Source organism: Rhopalosiphum padi, chromosome 1, assembly GCF_020882245.1.
Source record: "Rhopalosiphum padi isolate XX-2018 chromosome 1, ASM2088224v1, whole genome shotgun sequence".
NCBI classification, from domain to species: Eukaryota; Metazoa; Arthropoda; class Insecta; order Hemiptera; family Aphididae; genus Rhopalosiphum; species Rhopalosiphum padi.
The window spans coordinates 63,169,628-63,194,104 of record NC_083597.1 but is presented as its reverse complement, the minus strand read 5'-3'; the positions used below and the strand labels follow the sequence as shown (position 1 = coordinate 63,194,104).

Here is a 24,477-nt window from a genome sequence, read left to right as displayed (position 1 = left end):
TTCTAGGGAATTTTTCGAATCGCGCGGCATGTGTACGTAAAAGATATGATAATAATAATATGTTATCATATCAGGAGACATCTGCTGTGGCATTTTTATTATTATTATATAGTCGCGTGCAGTACATACAAACAATATTATAATGTATAATAAATAATAATATAATATAATAGTATGTAGATTATTTTGTAAAGTATGTTATTTGAAACGAAGATCGAATGTTTACATTCATTCATTAAATATTGCCCCGTCCAATCTATACATTGCACTATGTAAACAAAATTATCTTATTCTTCGTTTACGTGATGAAGTAATCATACATTTAAGGTCAAAGTCTTATTTATGAACGATTATCTAATTATTAAGAAGACGAAATCCGAGTATAAGATTAAATTAAACGTTTGTAAACACTTAGTAAAAATATTACCTGTAATGTAGACATAACAAAATACATAGAGGAACGCAAGGGTGAACATTAACTAATTATCTAATTATTTTTAACTTGAACATTTTACGAAATATTCATCATAATAACTTCGTTTTTTTTTGCTACTTTAAAAAGTAATATGTTGATTTGAAATCGTGTTAATAAATATCCATAACTTAAGTTACAAGTTACAACTAATTTTCATTAATTACTTTTTGTTTAATCACGTTACATCGCTGCATAACCACAATAACATAAAAATTAAATGTATCTTTATTTTATCATTTAATCAACAAAAACCTGTAATTTCCTAATTATCCATTTTGGCGATTTTATATATCTATAGTGTGAAATATAAAGAAAAAGTAATATGGACTTTTGACCAAATTGTTATTTATTATTCTAAAATTTTTTAGAATATAAATTTAAAACATATATAAAATTTGCAAAACAGAAATAATTCATACCTGTATATTATTAATAGTTTAAGTTTAATTCAGCTAACGATTAATATAATATAAATATAACCTTAGTTATTCGCATTTATTTTTATTTTTTTATTTAATATCAAATTGATGAAATCAGAAGGTATCTGAATACATATTTCTCATCTATCATGGTTAATATAAATACGTTTATAAAATTCAAATGGAAATAGAAAATTCAAGGTGCAATAGGTATTTGTATAATTATTCCTTTTATATTTTTTAACACCAACAATTTTACATTAATTTCTATTAAAATCTCATAAAAGAAGACATAAATAAATTTAGATCGTAACACAATAATTAATTCTTACGCCGTAACTATAAAGTATTTATGCATCACCTCATCACAAGTTCATCTCAAGACTATATGACATATATGACAATAAATTTATTTCTAAATAATCATTTTTACGTTGTAAATAACTTTAAAAGATTGCGGGTATTTTTAGAACGCACAGTTATTACCTATATTATTAATTATATTTTACATTATAATTATTATTCTCATTTATTCGCCACATTCACTAGCTTACATAACCGGGTCCGTTGTTAAAAATGTAGATAGTTCATAATCGCATATGAAATATTATATTTTATTTTATAAATTTACAACGGTCACCCCCCTCGCACCCGTTAATACGTATGTGGATAAATATTAAATATAGGTAGGTGCGTAAAGGTCATAGAGACCAAAAAAAAAAAAAACGCACCCTTTTTTGAACAAGGAGATGTCATTAAATATTGACAAAAAAGTGTCCTGTTTGCCTTATAATATCGTAATTATATCTACGGAAACTAATTTTCCAATATACACGTTGAAAATAATATAATATACAGTGTGATTCACAAGCAATATTCAAGTGCCCTGTGGACCTGTGGTGATACAAAGTTCATATTTTCAAATGAAAACAAAGCTTATTTTTGCTGAGAAAATAATTAAAATTTTTATACTAACGACAATAGTCATAAATTATTTTATAAAAATATAAAATAAGTGTATTATTGGGTCTAGTATTTATTATATACTATGAAGGACATTTTTTACAAAATTACATTATATTTTAATAGATTCATATTAATTACTAAATATTAATATTCAAAGTATCATAGTCCTCATTATTTTAAGTATAGAATGGTGGACTGATATTATCTTTAGACTTTAGTACATAAAATAAAATAACTCAACAATTATTCATTCAAGTTTCAATTTAAATGCTTACATCAAGATTTTTTAAAAGTCGTTTGAATAATAATTCATAAAATAAAAGGATGATTCTCATTTGAAAAAATTAATTGGAACTTTAAAAAAAAAATAGAACACTTATTAAATGGTATTAAAATCCAAGGACTAGAAAAATGGTTTTTATGTGTACTTAAAAATTCCAAACATCAGAATTTAAATAAATTCATTATTAAAGGAAATAATAGAGGTGGCATACTTGGTGAATCACTCTGTATATAAATACATAATATTTAAGTACACTTTTGTGACCATACGACTGCGATTAATACCACAGATAAAAAATTGTCAATGTTTTATTCTCATAATGACATAGATATACAAAATATGGAAAATTATGGTTTATCGAAAAAATAATGACGTTGGAATAATTTCTACACGTAAACCCAACACGTCAAATAATAGCCAAACACAGTTTTAGCAGGTAAAGTAATAGGTACCTATGTACTCGTACGTATAATATATCAATATCATATTTCTAAAATATCGAATCAACAAAACTAGGAAAGTCCTCGCTATTTATCGTATATAAATAATTTAATAGCCCCCGAAATAATTATACTTTTTTACAATGAATCGACAGAAATTGATTTTATTTTTTTATTGCAAATCTTAAATTATTACATAACTAAAATTATTGGTTGCTTTTATTCATTATTATTGATGTTATATTTTTCTATCATAAATGCCATGCCTAAAACGGAAGGAGTGCTTTCACATCCACATACATTTCGTTCGAATGGTTCATAAATACCTATAACTATTATAATGAAATATATCGGATACGTAGTTTTTAGAATTTTTCACAGAACTTTATTTTAATAAACATTGATAGATAAACCTATTATAACGTATAACAATTAAACAATAGCAAAATACTGTCCGTAGTTGGGTAACCAGCAAGTATATACTCGCATGTATACTCGTATTAAACTTAGGTTTTAACATAATAATTTTATATTATTACATGTATAATTTATACTTAAATTAAGTTAACATTAACATTACATTATAAGTATATCATATATTGATATATTAAATAGAATAAAAAATTTTAGATAAGAAAAAAATTTTGTTACGTGTAAATGGATATTTACTCGTATCTTCCGGAACCGGAAGTCAAGTTGACGACTGGCCATTCTCGTTATTTCTATAATCGTGAGAAGCCACTAGAATCACACGGTGGTTGATAAACAAAGACTGTCACCATAATAATATATTCGACGCTACTTGCCGACTTACCACTCCAGAAATGAATCGACATATTGCAGTTAAATAATGAACTTAATAGTTAAAATATAATTATTATATGGTACAAACTATTAGATGGCTTTATGTAGGTCCGATTATACATTTATTTAAATTCTAATTTAAAAAACTTAAAGGGGAATTTAAAAACTATTATATTTCGAAATCCGTTAATTTTTATATCTTTTTTTAAAGACTACCTTGAACATTGATAAGTATATTTTACCGGTATTTTTTTTTAAATACTTATGTATACTGTAAAATTGAAACTGAAATGCATACCTAGTTCAAATTAACAAAAAGATAGTCCTCTTTTGAAAAAAATGTCGTCTATCACAAGCGAATTCTAAACGGCTGAAATATAAAAATAATAAAAGTATTATACCTAAGTATTTAAAATATGGTCTTTATAATAAGTTTACTAGAGCTCTCAACGGTTAAGTATATATGTATTTAAAAAATTTTAATTTTAATAAATACATAATTTTTTATAATACAGCACACCATTCATGGCTTATAAATTTAGTTTTCAATCAAGTTTCAAAATTATCAAGTAAATTGTAAATTGTTGTTAATATTGAATATACCTATATATTGTAGTTTATAATATATCTCTACATAAAATTACAGAGTAGAGATTGATCATCCCCAGATAAAGATCACACGTTGAACCGGTATCCAAATACTGTATTGTATACAAAATTCTGTGTGACATCGACAACCGCGACGAAACTAGTTTATTCGTGTGCCGAAGGGGAGTTTTAAGGGTTACGCACGATTATATGTGCGTAAACAATGAGGCACGTGCTAGATACAGGTATATGGTATAAGTAGGTACTTAACAATGTTGCTGAAATCAAGACATGTCGTATAGTAAATTAGTGTATACATTAGCACAGTTAATGAATTTTAGACCCTCATAATATTTTCAAGCTTTATTTTTTACATAATAATTTTAATTTATCAACAATTTAAAATGTAATATTCGTAGTATAGATTTTTAAAATATATTTATATACAGTATACTTAGAAGTATAAAGTTCGGGCTTTGTAAGTATTTAAATTTTTTTCAAATGGTTTAATACGAGTAGTATATTATGTTTAGTAAAAATTCGAATCATAATATACAACGTAGAACAGAATACACAACATTTACGAGATATTATAAATTTTCACGTATTGCTTTTTTTTCTAGCTATTATAATTTTTTATTGCTTATCCGGAGTTTTATTTTTATTTTTAATAACTTTTTTTAGTACAATTTAATCGATAGATTAATTCTGTATATTAAATTTAAAAGAATATAACAATAATCATTTTTAATGCTTTCTTTAAAATTTTTATAGACACAAGATCCTAACAAAAAATTCTAAGTTTTAATAATAAATACATTAACGAGATCTGTACTATATAAGTAGCCAAGTACTAAGTAGGCACTTGTTTTATTTATGTTAAGACAATAATATCTCTATATAACATAGCAAATATATAATATAAACCTACTTCAAAGCCGACCTAGGCGAGAAATGTTGTGAAAACTATAATAATAATATTATATATATATATATATAACTCAGTGATGTAATAATATTATCATTTCGCGGCGAAAACGCGACACACAACACATACATAGTATTGGTTTATTATGACATTTATAACGTTATGTTATAGTAGGTAACTATATCATGATACGAGAAAACCGTTTGGTGTTTTCTTAGCCCGACCGTCGTGACTATATAATTATGACTCGAACTCTGTCCTTAACTGTCTTCCTAGTTTACGCGCTGTCTCAAGTATTATTGTTGTTTCAACGAAAATATTTTATGTTGTTAAGTTGTTTTTTTTTTAACGGCTCCTCTGTCCACGGACGCGTGTCACGCGCGAGCGCGAGGAAACTCACCGGACCACAGCCAACGCGAGCGGAGAGCGCGTGCTAGTAAAATAATAATAATAATCTAATATAACAGCGGTATAAGGATGAGCGGGACGGTGGCACAGCGCCCACGCGAGTCTTTTCTGGAAGAAAAAAGAACGCCGCCGCCAAAATCGTAGTCCGTAACGCGACGAGGGGCGGCGCGACGGCCCGTGACGTCAACCCTAACGCACCGCAGCCGCAGCCGTATCTTATCTTCCGGAGACCGTTAAAATAATAATAATAATAATAATATGCGCGCGTACGTACGACTTCCTCGCCATCGACTCCGTGACGATGTTATGCATATTTTTTTGTCGGGTCCGTCTTGTTAGTCGTCGTCTGACTACACCCCGTGCGCGACTTCCTTGGACCACCGGCAACCAGTGACCGAACGACGCACGTGCGGTAACCGTGGTACGACTGGTCCGTATCCGTATTATATATAGTCCATCATCTTCCATCGGTGCCGTCGATACAGACGTCGCGTCCGCCACAACTCGCGGCACAGTGTTCTAATCGATCGCTTTTACTCGCTGACAGTTATTTTTTTTTCTACGTCCGCAGCCGTCCGATCGTCCGATACACGTCCATTTGCAGGTAAGTCATACTATTATAATATTAAAACACGAATAATATTACAGTATTACAATTATTTATAAAAATATATTAGAATATTTTATACGCTGTACCTTAGCTGTGAAATATTATGTATAGGCAATAGGCATACATAATAATTCATAATAATGTAAATCAGCAAATAGTCCGATTTTATCGCAGGTCATCTCTTCGGTATGTGAGATTCGGTTAATCGTACACTTCAGAAACGATGCCATTGTTCAAATTCTTTTTCAACATCTTAATAAAGTATAGTAATAGACTAAAGTAATACGTCTCCATTTGAAGAAATCAGCTATGAATCTTATTAACCCAACATATTTCTTACGTCATCCATAGGCATAGGTGGTATCAATTAAAAGCGTTTACACATTACTGCAATTAATATTGCATTGTATTAAAATCGTTTAAATTGTTTTTAAATTTATTCTTCAAATGTGTACAACCCTCAAAAGATAAATTCCAATTAGTCGTATAATACACATTTTCAATAAAAATATTTCTTTCAAATTCCTGTAATCGATGTCAATGACAATCGCAAATCCATAAAAATATTTTTTTTTATATTATTTTACAGAGACAAATTAATTAATAAAATAAATTGTATTATGTTAAATATATTTGTATGATAAAATTTAATACCTAACAACAATTTATAATTATTATTATACCAAGTAGCTTTATCACATATTAGTAATATTAAATTATTTATAGTAATAATGTTTTTTATTTATTTACAATAATATGTTTTGCACGCGTAATTTAACACATAAGTATACGGTAGGGTAGTACCTACTCACTATTCAGTGTGAATCGTGATTTGGTGTTTTCGATCAGTCAAATGTAAATTCTACCCTCCGTCTATCTTTAATTTTGTGAACTCGAGTGATTCACCAAACATGCCCATCCTTATTGTCTCCATTGATTATGTATTTATTAAAAATTATTATTTTTGGAAATTTTAAGTTTATTCTGAGATCATGTTTTCAACATGACTTGAGAAAATTATTAATTTGTAAATTTGTATGCGATTATAAAACGAAATTCAAATTCAAGTTTCTAATTTAAAATAAGTACTAAGGAATTTTGAAAATAATTAATTAACATTTTATGATGAGTTAAATAAGTACTAAACTAAATACTACATATATCTTGTGTAAAAAGGGCTTTAGTAAAATGAGTATTATCCTTAGCACATAAAGTTTAATAATTCAGAAACTAGATACTATTTCAAATTTTAATTTTAGTAGGGTCTTACATCAAAATTTTCATAAAAATCATTTACTTAACAATTTGCAGTTTAAACTTAAAAGTGTAGTTTTCTTTTAAAAAAAAAAAGTTTGTATCATTGTATCATCACATGAATTTCTTTGAATATTAAAAAGGTCCTTGAAAATATTTTAAAATATAGTTAAATTAGGTTGAATACACTTAAAAATTTCAAAAATTTTAATTTTAATAAATTAATAATATTTAAGTAAAAAGGGGGTGAGTATGCTTGACAAATTACCCTACTATACATTAGGCACCTACTTACATGTCGTTACATATTTTATTTTAAAAGTAGGTGTCATTAATATGATTAACTTAATTACAAATACATATTAATTTAGAGTGTAAAATTGTCTAGTTTAAAACATCTGTGTAGTTCAAATATCTTAATGATGTATAATGTTATGTATACATAGAATAATTTACATTTAAATTAATATTATCATGTGTAGTATATTTTAAATAACAAATCAAACAAACGTTTCATAAATGTTGTTAAAAACTGATACTTTGTAACTATAATAAATAGTTTTGAAAATATCATTAGTAGTAGCAAAATAAATACTAAATCCTTGACACACTGAAGTAAAATTTCAGTAAATGTAATTTTTAGTAATTTAGGAACAGCTTGAAATGATGTAAATATAAAATATTTACAATAAGTTGATAAAAATTTAAATTATAAAAAAATTGTATAGTCATATACATAATTATATACCTTAAATTAACATATTCATAATATAATCATATCTATAATAATACCAATACATGAATAGGTATTTAGATATATTTACGGTTGAATTTCGGGTAGGTAGGGATTGGATTTTAACCGGAAATGGTGGTAAACGAAGACGGCTAAGTAGCGGATATCAAATTACCACTAGTCAAGGGTGACTTCACAGTAGGGTGATTCGCATATAACTCCGTGTATACGGCTTATATGGCACAAAAGTCTTGAGGTTGCCTATATGGGTCCCCTTACACTAAGACGATCGATTCATTCCAATAAAAATAATAATATTCTAATATCATTACACACCAACGAATTTATTATGTATTTACTTCTATTACACATAGTCTGAAACTAAGAAAATTATATCATTTATATCAGACGTTTATAATTAATTTTAAAGAGTAAATTATAATATATTATGTATATTTTCATTTTAGAATCATATGATACATATTTACACATTAATTTATTAATTACACTTAACTCATGCAATCTTTATAAACAAAAATATATGAAATAAATAAATTTATTAATATAGTTATTTTAAATAAAAGAATATATTAAATAACGGATGTATTTCTGAATACTGTCAGTTTGATGAATTATATTTTAATCTGATTAAATAACATATTATATGACTGTGACTACAATATATAGGTAATATGATTTACATAAATGTTATTCTAGAGGACAGATGTCAGAAATTTATTGAAAATATTTTAAATAAAAATTAAATTAATATAATTATAATAATTAAATGTAAGAAATCCTTAATGCAATTAAACGCTAAATACACAAAGAATATATTTATCGGGTATGTGATGATGATTTTATGTTAAAACTTGACTCAGCATTAAAATCCAACATTAGGCTAAACTATTATTTTTACATTTTATCATTTTATTGTATTATTTTTTTTAACACACGCGTATTACTATAAATAATGTTATTGTAAAACTTAAACAATTCTAGGTCCTAAGTAAGACTAGTTAACATGTAATTATTATAAGTATGCACAAATTTATCGGTACATAATAGGTATATAACAAATATATTATTAGAACAAATTGTTTATTTTTAACAAATTAAAAAATTTATGAAATTATTTAATTAATTTAAACAAATTTATTAATATTTTACCTAACCCCCGAACTCGTATTTTTGTTTTATTCTAGTTTAATAGATCTGATTATAATTATTATATATATATATATCAACGCGATATACACTCGTCTGAATTCTGGATAATAGCGAATATATTAAAGTAAAATCGGTCAGCCATATCACAAAAATAAAACGATACGTAGATGTATAATGATGTATCTTATCAAATAGTGGGCGAACACCGCACGATAGTATTACATCATTTGCACGCTAATTTGGATAAAATGAATCTAACGTGATTTTTTGAAAATATTCAGGAGAATATACGTAAAATATATTATACTAAAATCGGTCTGCTTTATCGCTTACAAACATTGTAGACAAAATAACAAAATAAAACGATACGTAGTCACGTAGATGAGTAATGATGTACCTTATCTACTAGTGGGCGGACACTTCAAGATAGTATTACATCATTTACATACGGATTTGGATAAATTTAATCTAAAATGGTTTTCTGAATATAATATACAGAGAAAATATGCGTAAATTATTTAGCACTTGAATTTATTAAATATATAAAAATCTGTCAAATTCTACAAGATAATAATGCTGTCTGTCTACGAAAAATATCTTTATAATACGCTTTCGTTACACGGAGAAAAAAGTAAACACATGTTTTGAATGGTGAATAGAAACTCTTTAGTTGAAAACAAATATCGTAGTTGTCTTTGTATAACCTATTTTATTATAATATTACTATGCGCGTGAGATTAAAAGGGCGTTCGCATAATATAGTTATTTCTTTCAAAAATTTATCTTCCCGGAAAATTTCAATTTTTTATTATTAATCTATCGTTCTCAAATATCTAATTAAAAGGTAAAAATTTAATCTGATTGTAGATACATCAGTTTTTATGATTTTTAATAAATTATGAGTAATGACTTTATGAGCATTTTTAAATGGCAATAATTTACATATACATAACTTGCTAAAAAATTAAAATATCGTTGAAAATTAAAAAAACCTACGTACGAGCCCTGATAATTTTCTCACTTATTACATTATAAGTGATTTGATAAAATCAGGTCAAAATTGGCGAATTCAGATAGACCTTATAATCTAAATCGGAATTATAAATTTGGTTCAAAATCTTAATATTACATTAGAGAGATAGATATTAATATTATGGTTACCATAATATAATAGCGAACATTCATTTCATAGAATCATTCGTATATTATTATTATTATCGTCGTTTTCCTGATGATAGGTCGGCGCAGAACGGTCGCAACGACGACGTTCTCAGCGTAGCGCTGGCCACTAGCGCGGTCGCGGCCCAGGTGGTTCGGCCATCCAGGACCAGTGTTTTGCGCGGCCGTCGACCGGTCGGACAGATGGCGCCTGAATACCGGCCCACTGCCGCCCGCGCACCAACACCGCCTGCCCACGCGTTTCTTTCTTGGGGCGGCTTTTTTCCGCAGCGCGCCTGCCCGGAAAAGCTGCGGGTAAAGCCCTCCACGGCGCCGCGCGCGTCTTCTCGGGCGCCAAAGTCGGCCGAACACCGCCACCGCTGCCACCGCCACTGCCTACACCGGCGGCGGCGTAAGTCTTAAGTGTCGCGTCAGTCTCTCACTCGGTCCGCGAACGTAATGCCGGCACATCGTCGTCTTCTCGTTCCGTCGCTCGCGTGATCCCGCTAAAACAATTACATACCACAAACTCGTATCACTAATATTATTATTTAAAAATTTTTTTTCCGTTTCGTCGAAAACTCGCGGATCGTACACCCGGCGTTCTACCATCGTCTACTATAATACGACACCGGTTCTTTTTTTTTATTTTCGTTCGGTTTTTTAATTAATTTTTTTCAAAAATTTTTAATTTTTTTTTCTAACGTTCACGCGCTCACCGCAGTATTGGCGAAAAATCGTGGAACACCACAGTATATTCTCGCCGTCGGCCGATCACAAGTCTACTATATTATAATAATTCATCAGTCGAGTAAGTGATTTTTTTTTTTTAATATATTTCATTAATCAGTAAAAACAAAATATTTTTTTTCGCGATTCACCTGTTTGAGTCCATTTTGTAAATTTGTTCACTTAAAAAATCACGATAGGTATTTTTTTTTATATTTAATATCTTAGGTATTTCTCATTATAACAAAAGGCCTATTTATTTTAGTTGACACGCGACAAAAAAAAATAATAATCAAAATATTTTTTTTAGTATTTAAAACCTGATTCTTTGCAATTTTACGACTCACTTTTTGCAATAATTATTATATGTTAGATGTCTAATACAAACAAATCTCTTAACAATAAAATAGGGTAGAACCGGTTTTATTATTTTTGAATAATAATACAGCAGGAAGGTTGGTGTCTAACCTTTTATGCTAAAACAAATGTTAACGTTATAGCACAAGTTAACTACTGCGTTAGACTTAAAAAAAAAAATCATACTTAACGGCTAACTGTACGAACAAAACAATATCAACTTGTAATTTTTAATTTAATAATATGATATGCATTAATTAAAAACTGGTATAAATTTATAAAAGTTCAAAATAAAAATGATTTAATAACCCATAATAATAATATAATATAAGAACAATTTTTTTCTTATAATAGGCAATATAAATAATTTTTTGAAGTATATTATTGAATTCACAATAGTATAAAATATTTATTAATACCTACTTAAAATATAATTTAAAAATGTCATAAAAAAAAAATTGCGGTATTCGTGTATTATTAATCGTTCTTAAATTTTAAGTTAATAAATATCAATCTTTTAAAATAAACTTGATGAACGATAATTAATTTTTGTAAACTAAAGCATAGCTTAAAAAAGAGACAATACGATTGATGATATTTTTTCGTGACAACAAATTAATTTTTGTATTATTCCAAAACAGTGTATGAATAAAATGCTATTAGTACATTTTTATCAATAAAGAAAGTAGTTTTAATATTTGTATAATATCTAAAAAAAAAAAATTAAAACTAATGGCAAAATAAGTGCTATTTTAGAAGATCGTATATAAAAATAATTTAACTTGCAACCGTTACAAATAATTTTTTTTTTTTTATAATAAATAATTTTCTGTTAAAATCAAACCTATAAACGCCATATAATCAGTCTGAAGATATTTTATTTAACAGATATTATATTATATTTTTAAATCAAGTAATTTTTCTAATTCAATAATAACGGAATATGATAAACTTGTACACTGTTCGAGTAATTTCCACTGAGCGATACTTTTGCCGCAGCTTACTACATTCTTGCAATATTTCTCCACTAAAAAAGGCTTACCATTTAAAGTATTTTTAATAATGTGTTTTAATGTATATTTTGGTAAAATACTTTAATATTATTTAATTTGTATGTGTAAAAAGGAATTATTTTTTTTTTGTTATAGAATATTATAAGCATTATAATCTTAGGTAGCTAATATACACACATATTATATATAAACCTACATATTCAATATGTATATTTTAGTGAGTAATTAAAAAAAGAAATTCTAATAATTTTTTTTAAATTTGTAAATAAGTATATTTGTTACGTTATTCTGTGTTTTATAATAAGAATTACATCATACGGAGGGTAGTTATTAGTCTAACATATTATACGTTATATTGGTGGCGCGCTCTAGGAGTCATAATTCATTTAAATTAACAAATTGGTAATTACAGACATTAAAGTCATTTTAAGGCAACTTATTATTTTCGATTAAAAAAATCTTAACCTTTTAAAGGATAATAATAATTTGCATACGAATAAAATCATCTTTTTATGTTACCAAAAAATAATTTTATACGTCTATAATATAACAGACCGATAGTGATTACAATTTTGTTTCTCCGGTAGATGTCACGACACGTTTAGTGTTCTTCTAAGATTAATATAATAGTAAGATGAATACTAAAAAAATCAAATATACTTTGTGTCACAACTTTAAAAAATTATATTTCCGAGTAATTTATAATTTTACTGTACAATTTTTTTTAACACTTCAGAGTCGCATCGATGGAAATTGGCTTTATGTCTTGCACGATAAAAAAAACCATTAAAATACTATTATTTCACAAGTGGCCCATTTTTAAACTTTATGTTAGTGTATACGGTTTCAAACACGATTAATCCAATTTGTATTATAAATAACATTATAAAATATGTAGCGATTCAGTACTACTCTGCTAAATTGTATCGGTAAATAAATTGTATTCTTGTGCCCATAATATCAAATTATCTCGATCGAAAAAGTAATCAATTAATTAAACTTATATTATTATTTATAAGTTTATAATTATATATGTTTATGGAAACTAAAAATTACAAATTTCATAAAAAATCGCAATTAAATTAGTCAATTTTTGTATATTATATAATACAAAGTTTAAATTGTTGAAATACTTTTGTATATGAAGGTATGAGTAGGCAAAATAGAAAAAACGTTTAATAAGTTTCGGTAGAAAGGGTTGATAAAATCCTTTTATTTACATCTACAGCATCAACAACGAGTCTTTACAAAAAACGCAACACCTCTATACAAATTCACTTGGTTTAATAATTACAAACAGTTCTACATACCTCTGGATGGGCGTCAGTCATCTTTCGAACTGTTTACGGATAATAAAAGACTAATTAAGATAAATAACAGTATTGTTATATAATATTTGTATGTGTAGTAGTGTACTAGTGTACGGCGTATGTAGGCACGTGGGTTACGCATATTATGAGTAACTACAGACGTGGCACGGCCGTACGTTTAGTTGCCTCGTCCCATCCAGTCTAGGGGTAAACCGATTTGCAATGGAGAATTCCTAAAAATCCGACGAAAAAAAATTATAATATCGAATACGATTTAAAAAACGTTGTATGGCTTTGAAGCGGGGTTGATTCGGTGGCAGACGGTTATGAGGAAGTGGGGGAGGGGATGGAAAGAAAGTTGTGGCGACGGCGGCGGTGTATGCCGGAAAAGACGGTAACGGTAGCGAACGCTGACCAATAAGAACACGCGGGCGGCGGCCGGTCGAACAAAACAAGGGAAGTCGTTAAAGTACGCGGAAATTTCCGTCCGCCAATCGCGCCCCTCCCGTCCTCTCCGCCCGACGAACCCGCTCCTCCCACGCACCCTTACCATCGTCATAGTCGTCGCTACCGTTGTCGTCATCTCTTCGTATCGTACACACACTCACCCTCACATATTATACAACTACGACTTTCTATTATTGTCGTATTAACTACCTGCTCTTACATGTGACTACTATACACTTCCATATATATATATATTCACCCATACAGAGTATACTGCGTTCCGCAAGTGTGTGTGTGTGTGTGTGTGTAATGATTTGCATGCACGACCTATAATAGTAATAATAATATCTCTTGACTAGTGTGTATGTATTGTAGTCGGTTTCGGGTCGGATGTTCGTTTTAGATGTTTTCGCACTGCGGCAGGTCTGTAAGACGTACAAATAACATCACAATTAATTCTCTTCTAGTCGACTTTCTCGTTCAAACATCGCAGGATCATTGTTTTTTCTATATTTTTGTGCAATTTGACTACAATATTTCGATATAGGTATATTATACATGTCATTTGATTGAGTATTTTTCTTTACAATTCAAATTCAGTAAAGTCATATAGCCATAATCGTTTCTAACATATACACATCGTTTTTATTTATTATTATCATATACTTTTTAATATTCATAGTATATTAATATCTTTAGTCTTTAGTCACAATAAGATTATAATATTCGCACTATATATAATCACATATATAAATAATATAGGACGTTATTATACTCTCATATACCTACATACTTACGCTTTACCTATATATATAGCATTAAGAAATTAAAAACAAATACGAAAACTCTGCAATGACATTAATGCGTTCTCCATGACGTTTTATAGTTTGGGTGCAAAATACTCGAAGCGTTAAGTTAAAGACCCTTTCTTGCATTGTTAAACACATTATAGCGTGTATTAAAAAAAGTATAAGCTATACCTTACTTAATTTGACAAACATAAAAACGCAATGCTCCTTAACATTTTTTTTTGTGTGTAAATAATTAATATTTGATTTCATATAATTACTTCGCGCGTATATAATATTTAATTATTAAAATAATGTTGTCGATCGTTATAAAACTAAATTTTTTCTACATTTACTTTACAAGGAAAAATAATAGAACATATAAACATTAAACAATCTTAAAACACTTTCGAGATTAAAACAGTAACAATAAAAAATTGAATATTATAAAGGTATGTAAAGGTATATCAACAAAAAATGCTTTGTATGATTTTTCGAATTGTCTTAATAAAAATTATTATACGTTTCGAAAACGTGTTAAAGTACTCAAAATATTATAAACGTGTCAAAGTACGTATATAAATATTAAAAATATTATAAACACTTAGAACGAGTTTGCGCACAACTTAAAAAATATATTTTTCATCGAGAATATTCACGGATTTTGACACGTGATGAAATTTTATAACACACATACAAAAATCCATAATATACCTATAGTGTATTTTAATTTTTGATATACTATTTTTTTTTTTTAATAATTATTTTTTCCCAGTGGTTTTGTGTAACTCACGCGCATATTGTAATCAAAACAAGATATTATATTGTATAAAAAAAACTTTGATGCGCTCCTCCTTCGTTGGTGAACTTTGACATGCTGTTGGATTTTATATATATGTATATTATAATATTGTATAAGAAACAATGCGTCAATGCTCTACGTATTTATAATCGTATGTATATACATAGATATATATCGTATGGCCATGACGACGGCGACGACGACAACGACAACTATTATAGTGACGGAGGTAATACGCGAATAAAAACAAGACGATGGCGTGAGGATATTAATCCGGGTGGTAGGGAAGGGAGAGGCTTTATTTTAACGCGAGGGCATTATTAATGTACTACCTCTCGCGTGCGCACATAATCATAGGCCACGCTGAAGAGATGAAATCTTTAATGCGAATTTTTTTCCCCACATCTTTTTTTGCACTCTTTTCTGTCTCACTTTACTCTTCTACTCTCTTACTCTGTTTTTCTCTGACACTCTCTCTTTGCTGTTTCTCTCTCTCTCTCTCTCTCTCTTCCACTCGTTTTCTCTTCTACGATATACTTGTCGTCATCGTTGTGGTATATATCGTCGTCGTCGTCGTCTCCGTCGTAACCCTCCACCCACGCTATATACCGATGCGCAGTTAAGACAAAAGAAGATCACCCCTGTGCAACTGCAGACGTATCGATATCGGGGGAGAGAACGCGCGCGAAGTGTTAGCGGCGGTGGTGCAGTCGGCTAGAGATGACGACACCGTTGCAGACGATGAGTGGGGTTGAGGGGAGGGGTTGACGAAAGTAGGCAGTCGACGTTAAGAGGTCTATATAATATACGCGCAGCGTATACACAGAGTGCAACGGCGACGACGATCCTTAAGGACCTCGTGCATCGGATGACTAAAAAAAAATCTCCTCTCCTACGCATACCCTGTCGTGGAGTTCGGATACGATGCCTACTCGACAGTAGTTTTTTTTTAAGAAGTGCACCCGAGACACACAAAGAGACACGTGATAATAAGACGGTCACGTGGGATAGATGTGGTGGTGCAGCAATATATGTATATACGTTATACATGCATACACATAATATAATATACGTATAGCTGGTGTAGCTATATGTATATAATGTACATCGAGGGGTCGATGTACGCAAGTATACTAAAGCTAAATATACGAAACCAAACGATAAAAAAAAAATGAGAAGAAGTACTTCCGCGGGCGTATTTTCTTTCCACTCCTAATTTTTTGAGTCGCCACACAATCGTTTTTGCGTTGTGGCTTGCACGGTTGCTGCCGCTGTGGGTTGTAGTTTGTCGTCGCCGCCGCTTGGCTTACCCGAAAACTTTTTCATTGAGTACGTCGACATACTTTTATCGCCAGAATAATATACACACCACCGAATCTAAACCGAAATGATATCGACGTAGGTATATTCTAATATATGTTAATACAAATAGCAATTTCGCAAACGAATTCGTTTAAATAAATTTGAAACGTTTTATCTTCACAAATAAATTGTAATTTTCAAAAATATATAATAATACCTATCTATTATGAATATATATTGTTATACGTATTATGTAATACGCACAATAATGTTCTATACTTCTATAGACTGATTTTCCAACTAGAAAATGTATTTCCTTCTGAATGACGCGATAATAATTTATGTATATTTATATTGTTACGTTACAATAATATTATCGGCGAAATGTATAACATTTTAAATATTACAGACTTATTTACACACGCGTGGCAATTGATAGTTTCGCATCGGTAGTGGTATAATATAGCTTAATTACGCATAAAACTGTAAACCAAATACTTATCATATAATGTGTATAAACGCTCGCGTGTATATATAATATTGTACACATACACCTACGGGCAAAAGAGAAATTTTACCGTTTCAAAGATACTCAGCAATAAAAACTTCCATCAATTACGTAAGTTACGAAACGCCCGTGCAAGATTCATTATAAAACCACAAAAAAAAAATATATTCTAAATCTTAAACTAAATATATTTTTAAAAAAAAGACCGCAGAACGTAGACGAGTTGTATTTTTAATGAACGGAGCATATTTTTTTAAGTAGAATCTTATTTTTATTTAATTATTTATGTGTTAATAATTAATATACATATTATTGTACATTTCTGAAGTATATAATATTATATATATATATATTGGTATTTGTCTTTTACTTATACAACGCGCACATATAGTATTTACCGCTTTGTCTATAGAATAATATAATAATATGGTGATACATACTTTTTTTGTATATATTAACTACATTTTCAGTCTTTATACTGAATAAAATAGTTAGAAAAAATGGCTCGTGCGTATATGATATTATTAACTAGGTTTATTTAACGTAAAAACTGAGTCAGCCTATTAAAACTACCATGTCAATTTTAAGGACGTCGATTATGAAAGAAAAAAAAGTACCTCAGTCCTTAAGAAATGAATTATAATATTAAGTCGAAGTTGACATTTAAACCCTATGTTTTTAAAAAAATGTTGTAGAAATTAAAAGAGTATATTATAATATACTATAGGCATAGTCGATGCAGCAGCAGTACGTGGTTTTTATAATATATATATATATATATTGTATGTAAATTGTAGGTACCTACTTCAAATGTTTCTACCGGTAAATTACTTAATGAATATAACTCATGTACAAATAAAGTTTGTTCGTCTCGTTTGTCCCCCCCCACAGTTTTATTTAAATTTTATCGTTGCGGCGTAGTTTATTTAATGCCGACCGACTGCGAGTTATACGTGCTGTACCACTATTGTTTTGGACCCCTGCTATAATAATTGGTACTTATAATGGACACGACGATTATTTCGCAATATTCTTAAACGCAAGGGTTGTGTTATTAATACATCGAGAAATAAATGTATCGACCGTAATATCAAGATTTTAGGTTTGCTGTTAACGAACGCCTAACAGATTCGTGTATGATATAATACTTAACTGTTTCGTTCCTATATTCTATATACATGGATTAATAAAAATAAATGTATTTGTATACAAATCACATACGTACCAAACGTTCCTTGTGGAAACCTTTTTTTTTCGCGAGAGGCCCTTCACGTGATTAAATTAATGTTTGTTAGTTTAGGCTTATGTGATGTTATAATACATTTAAATAGGTATATTATTATTTATAATAGGTAATGCAAACACTTTTTTTTGCGGTAAGATTTATTAGGTTTAAAAATTATTAAAAAAAAATAAATAACAACTAGGTACATTATAATAATATATATATTATACCTACGTCCATAATATGTTCGTTTCATTACTTCGTTTTCGACTTTTACACTTGCTTAAATGCTTTATTAAAATGTGTGACAAAGAAGACCGATAAATTAATTAAATTGTTTTGTAAACATACACACGCGTACGTCAAAACGTCGGTTATTTATTATATAGAAAAGAAAACGCGAGCGATTCAATACGATCGATAAAGAAAATCTCCAATTACATTTTTTAATTCCATTGGAAGCCATATCACATTAGTCGTTATTAGATTTTATAATCCATTTTAGATTCTTCGAGCTTTTCGACTCACTATAACGTATTGCATATATAAATTCGTATTTTCTTAGAATTAAAATCGCAAACGTTCACTATACGTATGTATATTATATAACGTGTTCATCCAATCAACGATGATAACGTACAAAATGTAATCATAATCTTTTTATATGTGAATTTATGCGACGATTTTTAAAATCATTGACTTATGGTTCAGCAGCAATGAAATTAAATTTAAAGAATACACCGACGAAACATATTTAACACGAAAAATAAGTACGTCATGCCTACAATCTTCACGTCTTCACGTATACGCTATAATAATTGTTATTAGTACAGACATATGTCTCTACTCGGAAGGACCACAATATAAACGTTTGCCTAAGGACGGTATATTATACAGTCGAATTTGTTATTTCTCAGAGCACATCCGCTTCTTAATTTTATTGTTTCGTCGTGTTTTGTATGTGTGTATACTTATTTGTTTTAGTTTGCCATAACAATTCATATTACATTTAAGACACGTTTGTTCCCACATATCGTTTGCACCGCATATTATTGCGTGTGACAGTTGTCATTATAGTAGTTCAGTATATTTGAGCAGTCTGCGGGCCCCCAAAACACTTCATAATATATTATAGACAAGAGGAAAACATACATAAATGGAGAGAAATAAACGTAACGAACAAATACTGATCGTTTTAATTTACTGTACAAAATGTTTTAGATTAATTTTTTTAAATCATCGTTGGTTTATAATTCTCTGTATAAGGCAGTCAAATATAATGTATTTATGACGATAAAATAAGAATATATTTAGTGTCCACGGATAACTAATCAAGTATCTTTAGGTTTCTAGTTTTAGACAGTAGGTGTACGCACGTCTCTAAAAGTCTAAAACAAATTGATTTTATGTGACGCATATATTTTCTTTTTTATTATATTATTATACGTGCTATTGTTGTTATTGTTACATTAGCTTTAATTTTATTGGATACTCGACAAACGACAAACCTAACACACGATCTGTAAAATAATCTTAATCATCATAAAAGCAAATAGACTTGTGGCCCAAAAGCGTACACCTAATAGTATACACATACGCACTATTACATTGTGAGGGAATAGTGCAAAGGGGAGTGCACCTTTTAGGAGCACTGGGGTGTGACGAGTATGGAAAAATAGGGGACGTTATGTTATATAGTTTGCAGCACTAGGCCAACCAACGACACGACAAGGGGTACGGTCGTACGGGTGCAGTGTGGAAGAAAGCAGCTGCAAAACTTAGGTCTCCAAGGTCCGTGTCTATATACATTATTGGTCAGAGGCAGTATCAATTTTTTTGGACTATGACGCGTATAGTTTTTATGTGCCGGAGAAACATACAATAAAATGTTTATTATTTTATCATCGTACGCATTCGGGACGTCACTGTAACGGGTGATTACACTTACCTCTTTACGTTTTTTATTAATATTTTAAATTTCCGTTGAATCAATAAAAAAAATATACATTATTGTATTTTACTTGCATATTATAATAATAACATAATACGACTGTTATATTCGTCTATATACAAATTATCTGCGAGCATAAATATTATGGCGGTAACTTGAAAAAAAAAACAAAAAAAAAAACGAAAATGGATCACAATTTAAATTTTCCACGTCTATTTAACAAGTGTTCAAAGCCGGTTGTGCAAACAGTGTCTAATATATATCCTGAAGCGTGGAAAGATTTAGACAGGTGCGACAACTCGACAAAAGGAGTGACAACAGTACCTATGTGCTATGTACGAGTATATAATATATACTCGTAGTTATATACATAACCACGTCTATTGTAATTAACACCGCGCAACACTTGTACACCGACGATTATATATACCTCCATATAATAATAATATACCAAATAACGATAGAGGAAAAAGACTGTACAACTTACATAGTGTTCTAATTACTTTGTGACACACCTTCTGAGCCATATGTGTCGAAACAAACGAACTTCTGTCGACAAAATACAATATACTTATATTGTGCGGCGTATGCAGGGCTTTTACTATAGGTATATTTTGTTTGAACTTTTTTTCGTCTCCAAATTTGAAAACATACGTTTTTTTAACATTGAAAACACTCGTTCGTGGCCTATATTATACTCACTCGTATATCTTAAGAAGTAGCACCGCAGACATTTTTAGTTTAACATAATATTATACATTTATACATATATACGCTGCTGCAGCAGCACTTACGGATGTACCTACACACTAAGAGGATAATATATATATAGTCAAGCGACGCGCGTATATCCGGCGCGCAGTGATTGGACGAACGCTAAAATGTTTACAGACGGATAGGCGGATCTCATCACCGGATAGCGGCCAAGTCAAGCGCCGTCTCCCAAGATAAACTGTGTAAACATTGGACGGTTGCTTACGATTAACATCTTGCCCCCCTAGCATAAAACACGTCGTTCGAGTGCTTTCTTTGTGAGCAAAGTTTTTTTTTTAATTTCAAATTTCGAAGTGTATGGAAAAAGAGACAATCATAGCGAGACATACGCGCCATCGCTAAAACAGTAATTTTTTTTGTCATTGACTTTTCAAAACCTAGGTTTATGATCTCTTTATAATATATGCGTGGTAAATGTTATACCTATATAAGTTCTCGGTTCTCCCACGGTCAAAACGTATTTTATAAATCATATTATTAATATGTTTATTTTTATATCATTAAGATATTGTTGAATCGCCGAACGTTTATTTTTTTCGCTTTTTATTTCAAAGAGATTTATAAGTAGCTAGGTATACCTAGCTACTTATAAATCTCTTAACATGCGAATTTTAGATGTGAAACATAATCACTTTTTTTCTGGTCTACCGCGGAGCATTGTATTTTTTTTATCGATTGTCGTATTCATGCATTGTTGATTGTTAAAAATATTCTTCGCATCGATAGTCAGGATATGCAAAACATCACATGAAAAGACGATTGAATGTAGTGGCGGTATCTAAAGAAATTAATATATAGGTTCGAGGATCCTTAGTTGGTATCGCTGCAGGTGAACAGAAAAATAAGATCAATGACGGTTCTTAAAAGTAGACATATGTGTCCGATAGTATTTAGGTCGACCACAAGTTAACCAACAAAACACGACCAAATGGTTCGTATCTGGTTACTGCTGAAGACGCGTGGAGGTGCGGGCGGTGTGGGTATGATATTTACCCAAAAATAATAATAATAATAATAAAAAAGGTGCAACTAGGGATGAAAAAGGTAATATATATTTATATATATATATATATATCCATTGATATATAATATTCATTGTCTTGGGACCGAGGGGCGAACCTCTTAAAACGTTTTTTTTGATTTTGCGTGTTTGTTGTGGTGGCGGTGGCGGTGGTGACACACACATGTCGCGTGAACGTGTATGAAGTAGGGCTGACTACGGGGGTGGATGCGCCGGCGGCAGCCGACTGACGAACCGGAACCCGTAACGCTTTATCGCGGTCACGTCGTCTTCGAGAAATTATAAATTGAAAAAAACCCAAAAGGATATTATAATATATTACTGCTATAAAATATACCCCGGACATCGTATAAGAGCCCAGCGAACGATGAGTTTAATAACAATTTGGGATGTTTGTGCACCACTCGAGTAATTAATTATATGGAAGATATAAATATATATATATGGATTTTTTGCCGGTAAAGACACGGATATACGGGGAGGGAAACCGAAACTACTAATAGTTGTAAAATAAAAACCGTATACGCACAACAATAATATACGTTGTAATATATAATGAAAAAGGAACGTGCCATATGCGAGGGCGTACGATAAACGTCGGTTTTTTTCTCTACCTAGGTATACATAACACACATATATTATATAAATCGATTGCCATGGACCGTATCGTTGAGCTGAACTCGAGTCGAATTAACGAAATACGTACATACGTACCTATATAATATACGTTCGTACTGGCCATATGGCACTATCCTGCTGCAACCATCACCATCGTAGTCTGCTGCTGCAGGATTAAACGAAACCGTTCTTCTATTTCTCTCTGTTATAATATTATTGTAGTTGTTTCGCTTTTTGTGCCCATCTATTATTATTGTTTTCGATTTGATCGTCGAAACGTTTTCCGAAACGCGAAATTATATTTTATTACATATTAATATTTATCCATACTCTCATTCTATACACATATTATAACCAAATCGCGGATACTAAACAATCTGTGGTGGTAGCGGCGGCGGTGACGTTGAAATAATACCAAATATACCGCCGCCGATGTAATCTATATAAGCGCGATTTTCTTAATTGTTTGGGCCGCAACCCCTCTCGTATACGATGGCGTGTTTGTCGTACCGTTAAGAACTCGCAGATTGCGATCGAACGGTTAATTGATTACGCACCAACGTGTGACTTCCTTGAGAACCGGCCAAAGTCTGTCGACGAGGGGTAGGGTAGATATCGATCTCTTCGTTCGTATCGGCGGTAGCCCGAGTATATTATTTTCGTAAACGTGAAGTCGGCTGAGACGAGTGCCCCAAGGGCCAGACGAGGACCACTTGATTTCGTTAATTCGTTTTTAAACGGCACTTGCAGACGGAATATTTTATTATATACGCGCGATAACGCAGGGTGCCTTGCGCCCCGCTAGATTTGATTTTCGTCTGCAAAGACATTCACGGGGATTTTATAATCTCAACGCACTCGTAACTTACAATTTATATATATATATATATTGTACCCTCTAACCCGAGGGTGTTGGAGTGGTCAAAAAAGTAATAATAATAATAATATTATTGCGTGCATAATTCGACAGTTGATTGGTATTTTCGGCGGCGGCGGATATTATTAGAGCGTGCGCGCGTGCAAGGGTGGTTGCGCGACGAGGGTCGACTCGAAATTCGGTTTTTCGAAGATTGGAAAAGTGAACGGAAATCACTCACAACATCTGCAAATCATGAGGTATAATATACACAATATACATTATATAGATCTTACTTTCTAGGCTTTTGTGCTACGTCGCCGTCGCTGCGTACTCATTGTTCTACAAAAGAAAACACTGACCGCACACGCCCGGGCCACCAGGCCCCCGGGTGGTCATCTGTGTTCGAAAGCAAACAAAAAACCGATACCAAATATTATTATTGTTATCGTTGTTATTATAATAATCTTTGCGGAAATTTTCGATTAATTCCTCGGCGGCGATCATCGCACCTGCAATGGGGCTGCTGCTGTCTGTCCG

At 30.6% G+C, this 24,477-nt stretch overlaps 1 protein-coding gene across 2 annotated transcripts in view; it reads left to right on the top strand.

Moving 5' to 3' along the window:
- Positions 1–5,680: 5,680 nt before the first annotated feature.
- The window catches only part of LOC132918553 (homeobox protein prospero-like), a 51,223-nt gene continuing 32,426 nt past the window's right edge, over positions 5,681–24,477 (top strand). Inside the window, exon 1 of one of the 2 annotated variants that reach the window (XM_060979821.1) lies at positions 5,681–5,915. The gene's annotated coding sequence lies outside the window, so the exon portion shown is untranslated. Of the gene's footprint in view, positions 5,916–10,627; positions 11,048–24,477 lie in introns of those variants that run through there. The other variant, XM_060979820.1, reaches the window with a different exon arrangement.